At 48.9% G+C, this 7,554-nt stretch overlaps 1 protein-coding gene and 2 pseudogenes across 1 annotated transcript in view; all 3 read right to left on the bottom strand.

Annotated features, from left to right (window-relative positions):
- Positions 1-7,554, bottom strand: part of LOC102848552 (probable phospholipid-transporting ATPase VA-like) — a 664,838-nt gene that overhangs the window by 130,734 nt on the left and 526,550 nt on the right.
- On the bottom strand, positions 422-4,460 carry LOC102862581 (annotated as a pseudogene).
- On the bottom strand, positions 6,351-7,179 carry LOC102859720 (annotated as a pseudogene).

The following is a 7,554-nucleotide window of genomic DNA, read 5'->3' on the forward strand; positions in this document are numbered from 1 at the left end:
GGGGTGGGGGGTGGGGGGAAGGGACGTGGGAATTGTATACTAATGAAGGAATTTTTTTCTTTTTTTTTCTCTCTTTGGAGGGGGAAGCGAGCTGGTGGGGAGGGGTGGGAAGGGAGAAAATTGCGGCAATGAATGAATGGAAATCCAAAACCTCTTTAAAAAAAAAAGAAGAAGTTTATCTGAAAACTCTTATCGAAATGCAAGGATGCAGTCTTTATGGTGTCAGAACAGATGGTTTCCATGGACTATTCTGTTATCTCCAGCAAGCAATTCTGTAGGAATGACTAAAGTCCTAGTGGCAGTGGTGAAGGATGCATCAACCCTGATACCCGTCATTTCTAGCTTGCATGTGGGCCAGCTGTGCAGGTAAGACTCAAATAAGAGAAGACAGCACACTGATGTAGTCCCAAACTTCATCTCCTCAAACCCTTTCCACTCTGCTAGGATCATATGAATCTGAGCACCAGAAGTCCTGGTCTCCTTTCCTCCTTGCACCCTGCACTGCCAGATGCCCACCGTCTTCCAGCACGATGATGTTCTTGGGGGTGGAGGCCACTCTGTGAGGCAGGTCCCCACCATTCAGAGAAATGTGGCTTCTGGACTGCTCCCCCGGGCCCCTCTCCACCTTGGGTTCCTCCGTCTCCTCCGTGGACTCACTGCTCCTGGAACTCAGGAGCCTTATCCGGGACACAGAGCTCACCTCTCTCATTCTCATAAGTCTGTCAGGGTCTGCTCTCTGCGGTGGGGAGGCCAATTTCTCTTGTAAACTTTCAATCACTTTGGAGGTGCTTCTGCCCCTCTTTTCTGGGCCTGGGCTCCTTTCAACAAAATGGAACAAAGTGGACCTGAAGGCTGGTTTGGTCTCCAAGTCCCTATGATCCATGCATCTGGGAACCCCGGGGCTGGACGGGGGCTCAGGGCTGGAGGTGTCGTGGGTACTATCCCCATCCATACCTGAGTGGGCAGAGTCACAGGGAGTCCTTCTAGTGATGTCTCTCTCTCCAATAAAGAGAGGGCTTTCTGTCCAGCCACGCTTCCTCCAGCTATAAAAGGCATCTTTCATCACCGCAGGGCCATCTCGTTGGACTGTGCTGGTCAGTGGTTCTTCCCTGGGCAACCCCGTCCTGAAGGCACTTTCACCAGATTCGGGGCAGGGATTGTGTCCAGCTCTCTTGTTGGCCCTTAGGAGGGACTCCACTGCCACCTCAATGCCCAGGATCCGTTCAGCCCTTTCTTGCAGGGACTCATTTGGGGGGATTTCTAAAGCACTCACTTTCTCTAAAATGCCATCTACCTCATTGGTACCCTGCTCTGGTCCCATAGGGAGCCCCATGGACCATAAGTCTGGAGCTGAGAGCCCTGGGTTTTTGTTAGCAAGAGAGAGCAGAAATCCCGTGTCCTCATTGTCCCCACTCTCTGCCTCTGGTGCAGCCACTTCCCTCGGTTTCACAGAACGGGCATCCTCGGTGAATATCTGCCTTTCCCACGACTCCCTCAGTTCGGATGGGTAGAACGGGGCAGCTGGCTTTGTGTCACTTAATTTAAATGTTGTCATTCTTTTCATAGGACCTGGGCTGACTACTAGCTTGCTTTGCCTGGTGCCAACCTCCTGGTTTCTCTTCTCTGAGATCCAGTTTCCATCTGCCAACCTGAACGGGTCCCCTCTGCTGTCTTCAGCCTGCTGGAACTCCAGGGGCAGGGGGCCAGCCTTCTATTTCTCACTCCAGTTCTCAGACTTACTATTCACTCCTCCTGACTTAAACCCAGGCTCCTCTGGCACCGGCGTCCTTGGCTGCTGCTCGCCTGTCACCACCAGGCTGGAGCTTCCGAAGCCGGCTCCCTTCCACCTGGAGTCAGTACTGTCATCCTGTTCCTCACCTTCACTCTCCTCACCACTGCCTTCACTGCCACTACAACTACTGTCTTTCTGCTCTTGAAGCTCTTTGTTAAAATTTTCCAACTGGCTTATTAAGTCCCAGGGACGACAGCTCACTGGTTTCAAAAGAAACTGGCCAAATAGCTGCTGGGTGTTGCTCGGGCTGGTTGGTTTCCCCTTTACCACCTTGTCCTTGGGAGCAGGTTTGGCTGTGTGTCCCAGGCCATCCAGGTGGGGCTGTGGTGGGTGCGCTTTGGGCTCGGGGGCCTGACTGATGCCTGAGGGTGTCCTGGAGAAAGTACTATTGCTTGGGAGGTTGAGGTACATCTGGTCTTTTAAGTGATGAGCACTTGGCCTCTGGCTTTGGTCCGCGGTAGCTGGTGCTGTATGTGTTGGCTGGCCAGAGACAGCGGAGCTGTAATAGCCTGGAGTCAGCACTGGGTTCTCTGGGCCTCCTGGCTTCATGCCACTGGGGAGCTCTGAGCTCTTGGCTTCTTTGTTGAAACTTGTTTGCGTTTGCTGGTCTCTGAGCTGGTGCCCTGGTCATGGGCCAGAACCGTTGAGCCCTGTGTCTTACAGGGGGACTGCATCTTAGGTCATTTGTTTGTTTGTCTCCGGCTTCCCCCAGCTCTTGTTTTCCTGGCTGTGCTCTGCCAGCCATGCTTTCTGTGAGGGCCTGCAGCTCCAGCTTGGTGGAAGATGTGCTCAGGAGACTTTGTTCTTGCAGCTCAGGGCTCTTATCAAGCCTGCCCTTTTAATCAGCGCCCTGCTTTAAGTCACTGTTGTTCCTATCAAGCTCTGGCAGATGGGGTTCAGATTTTACTGGGATGGAAACCAAGCAAAACACAGTCCCGCTCTCTTTTTTCTTTGAACTTTTCTTAGTAGGGAGCCCAGTTTCAAACTGTTTGAGCTGGGTAATGGTTTCACAGGTACCCTGGGCTGGTGGGTTTGGGGAAGGAGCGGGGCCGACTGACTGTCCACGCTGGGCACCTTTTGTGCTAAGTCGCTGTCCTCTTTCTGCGTGGCTGTCTCTTTGGTCAGCAGAGCCCCAGGGGTCGCCTTCCCTGGGAGGATGGCTGGGCAACCATCTGGGATTGGGGTCAGAAATGGCAGGGGCCACAGCTGCTGTGCTCAAAAAGGCACTCCCTGGCTGCATTTTCCTGGGAGCTGGCTCGTGGGGAGCAGCAGTGCTGAATGGTCTATCATACAGCTTGGGGTCCTCGAAGTAACCTTGGGGGTGTGTTAGCTTAATGTGTCGTATGTGCGGGTCATCAAAGGGGATGTACTGGATGGAGCTGTCACGAGCAGGGGAGAGGCAGGAGTCCTGGGGGAGTCCACGAGGAGAGCCTGGGCTCACACGGAGTTGATCCCCGGTCCCCAGGGATGTAGCAGAACCCTGGCAGCTGGCGCTGGTCTTCTCAGCTTGGGGGTGCTGCTGGCTGCGACTCCCACATGCAGCTCTGGATGTGTCTTCCAGTTAGGGGTTTGTGATGTGTGGGGAGGACAAGTGGTATGATAGAGGAGGCACATAGACCGGGGGCTCCAGGCTAGAGTCGGACCCACAGTGCTCCTGCTGGGGGTCACCAGGTTTGGTCCAGTAGGAGGCAAACGGGTCATCGGCAGGGTGGCTATCCTGGTGTTCACAGCCATCCACCCCTCCCCTGGACTGCTGGTGTGTCTCGTAGGATGGAGGCTTCAAGGGTCTCCCAAACTTGGGCTGTGGGAAAGGGGGTGTCAAACCCCCCTTCTCAGTGCTCCTTGTGGACTCCAGGTTTGGTGTGCAATTTGGAGGGTAAAGTGGCATCTTAGGGACACCTGGCAAGTGTCCGTCATTTAGTGAAACAGGCATTTCCATGCAACTCAGGCTCTCGGAGAACAGGACTCTGGGTAATGACTGGGATTTCCTTTTGTTTTGAGGATTCAGCTCGTGCTCTCCTGGCACAAGCGAGTACAGGTCCTGAAACAACTTCTCCCCACCACCATCGGACATCTGCCTCCCCAGCTTCCTGGGCTGGCTCCAGTTCTCCAGGCTTATATGCTGCCACTTGGCAGCGCTTGACATCCTCAGCTCCTCTTCCACAGCTGCCTTCTTGGTCATGTTCTTTGTCCTTGCACCAACTTCCCACGGGCCTTTCCTCTAGTGCCCCGGGGCGACTGTGGGCTTGGGCCAGTCCTCTGACCTCCAGGTCTTCTCGGTCCCTCGGATATGATAAGCCACTGGACTCCTGTCCCTTTCTTCTCAATAGGCTTGGTCATTCCCTGTGTGTGGCTGAGAGGACCATGCCAACGGTGGTTGTTTATAAAATCCCACCTCCGAAGTTCTGAAAGCAGAACTCTGGGGATCCCCGTGGCTTCGAGGGGTGCCTCGGTGGCTCTCAGAGTCGCTCACACACCCTTTTCTGAGGGCTTTCTTACTCTGCGCAAAGGCTGCAGGATCGTTCTCATACCCGTTCAACATGCCATGACTGGCTCTTGTCCTCGTCCTCTCAGGCTGAGGTCGCGTATGGTTGTCCTTGCGTGGTGCTGCCGCGTTCCGTGATAGTTTGTATCCATGAGAGATCAGGAGATCTTTCACACTGTACATGGTGCGCTGGGTTTATCAAAGCTCAACTGCTGGAAGCATCTTGCTGGCAGGATCCATCACTAGCGGCTTCCTCATGCTGCCCCAGGGCTGCAGCCGCCGCTCCGGCCGGCCAGGGACCAGCACGACCCGCCCGGCCCGCAGCGGCCCGCCCGGCCTGCAGCGGCCGTTCTATCTTTTCCTTTTTGACTCAGAATTATCTATCTGTTATATCAATGGCTTATGAACTCCTATCTGCTTACTATCCCACAAGCTTACATGCAAGTCTTCCATATAAGTCTTATTACAGGGCCTGGCACAATAGAATCTGCTATACTCATTTTTCTCATTATTGACGTAATGGGACTACTTCCAGTTTTGTCAGAGATCAGCCAAAGCTCCTTCGACTCATTATCACGTAAGCAGTTTTCTAAGATAAACATGTGAGAATTTCTGCACAAACTGCAAAGCTCTATTTGCATACAAATAGCAAGTCAGTTGATTAGCTACTGAAGCACCAATGGATCTTATGTGAGTGTGCTAAAGGAGAACTTGTAAGTTTTCAGGTCAGTTGCCCATAGAAATAGTATAATTCTTGACCCTTTTGTAGTAAAACAAGCAGAGACATATAGCCATTATCATTCATCAGTCATGACCATAGTTGAATTTAGTCAATAGAATGCCTAATTACCACACATTTGAAATTGCAAAACTTGTTAAAAGCACAGATGTGCAGAGTTAGAGTGACTTCTAAAATGGCTGTAGGATGTTTTCCACTTTGACGTTAAGTTTTTTATTGGAGTCCAACACAACGTGTGTATGGTATTAAAATCCTAGGAAACAATTCTAAAAATGTGTCTGCAAACTGGAATCCTTATTAACAGTTGGTGGGAGTGTAAAATGGTGCAACCACTGTGTAAGGCAGTATGATGCTTTCTCAAAAAGTTACAAATAGAAATAACATTTGACCCAGCAATTCCACTACTGGGAATTTACCCTAAAGAAACCATAACTGCCACCCAAGCAGATATATTCACACCCATGTTTATTACTGCTTTGTTCACAATAGCAAAGAACTGAAAACAACCCAAGTGCCCATCAACAAAAGAGTGGATAGAGAAGCTCTGGTATATTCATACAATGGAATACTAGGCTGCATTGAAAAACAAGGAACTAATGAAATATTATGTAAGATGGATGACCCTGGAGGACATTATGCTGAGCGAAATATCTCAGTCACAAAAGAACAAATATTGTATAGGGTCACTGTTGTAAAACGGGACTGACATCAGGGTTGAGGGAAGACAGAAAAAGAGGGGAGAAATCATGTATATTGCATTGAAACAAATGAGGGAGAGAACTGTTTAAAAGGGATATATGTATGGGTAGTCTTATCATTACAGAAGTCCAGAGTTAAGACTGCATAGTGGAGTGCACTTGTGGGGGTGGGATTGCATAACAATGAAAGAGTTTTTCTTTTTTTTCTTCAAGGAGATGAGTGAATTCGGTGGAGGAGGTGGGCAGGGAGAAAAGTGCAACAATGAATGACTGGAAACCCTAAGTCTCTGTAAACTTTCATTAAAATTAATAAATTAAAAAATGTGTCTGTAGCGTTTCTTAGAATGTCTCAAAATGAACATTGTGTGTTCTAAGATGCTGGGTGCTGTGGAGAGGAAGACAGCAGTACTTTGACGCATGTTCAAAGAAGTGAGCTAATATTCAGAGACTTTTTACATTTCAGACCTTTTATTCTGTTATTGTTGGTGCATGAAGAAAATGGCTTTTCCTGAAATTCATGATGTCCTGGACTTCTGATACCAACTTATTATTTGGTCAGCTGGGAACCAGACCACGCCATATTCTTCTTAGGGCTAGTCAACTGATAAGTGGCATTTACTTAACTGATGCTTTTTGTCATATAACCTTTAACAAGAACTCATATGTTGCACTGATTATGCCCCAAGAGATGAGGAACCAGTGATAATTCAGATGGGTACCTCTGAAAAGATTTGCCAATTTCCTGTCCCATTCTGGCCAGATGTTTTTGAAAACCCTTGGGAAAGACTGAAATTCCCCACCAATCTGAGACTGCATGAGAGTCTTTACAACATTAATTGGAGGAAAAAGAATCTCAACATGGCACACAGAAGGCCTCCACAGATGAAATCATCAACCAGATGCATACTGTGAGACTTTACAGTAGGCCCCAAGCCAGGGCATTGCTCGACCTACTGTGGAGAAGAATGGGCACCAAGTTTCAATAATACTCTTTAATCCTATGGCATTTTAGTGCTTTGAAAGCCTGATAAGTGTTTGTAATTTGGTTGTGATGCTTGTAGTCTGGAAGCAAAGTCTGAACTCTTTCCAGTGGAGTAAAAATGGCTTCTGTTGTCCTGCAAACACTGAGGCCAGGCCACAAATTGCAAACTCTGGGTTAGTGATGTATTTGCGGAGAAGGGAGGATAAATCCTCACACAGACCAAACATAAGTGCCAGTGTGGTTGTTTCAAAATCCATTGCTCTTCAAATGAAGTATTGCATCTCTGGTTTTGATGCCATAGAGCTGTTGTCGAAAAAGGACCTTCTGAATGAGAAATGTGACCACTGTGTTGTTGAAAGCTTCACAGCAGCCTCATAGGTAATGTTTCATTTGACCAACATTTGTAAAGTGAAGTGATGATATATCTTGTTTTGAAGATGTCAGGATTGTAAGCCTCTTTTCATGAGCTTCCGAATCCATCATGTTGCTTAAATATTTTTTTCTTCATGGAAGTATTTAACCTGTAACACCATCTATACCTAGTATTTGAGGGATGATATGTTGTTGTTGTTAAGTGTTGTCGAGTTGCCTGAAACTCATAGCAACCCTATGTACAACAGCCCAAAACCCTGCTCTGTCCTGTGCCAATCTGTCTCTGACACCCTCACCCCAATTACCCCAGTCACTGGATCAATCCAACTCATAGAGGGCCTTCCCCTCCTGTGCTCTCCCTCCACCCTCTCAAGCATGATGTCCATCTCAAAGGACCGGCCTCTCCTTGCAACATGTCCAAATATGTCAGATGAAGCCTCAGAATGCTTTCCTCCAAGAAGCAGCCTAGTTTAACCCTCTCCAGGA

The sequence above is a fragment of the Elephantulus edwardii genome, unplaced genomic scaffold (genome assembly GCF_000299155.1).
Source record: "Elephantulus edwardii isolate Elephantulus edwardi_28Jun2011 unplaced genomic scaffold, EleEdw1.0 scaffold00111, whole genome shotgun sequence".
Lineage (NCBI taxonomy): Eukaryota > Metazoa > Chordata > Mammalia > Macroscelidea > Macroscelididae > Elephantulus > Elephantulus edwardii.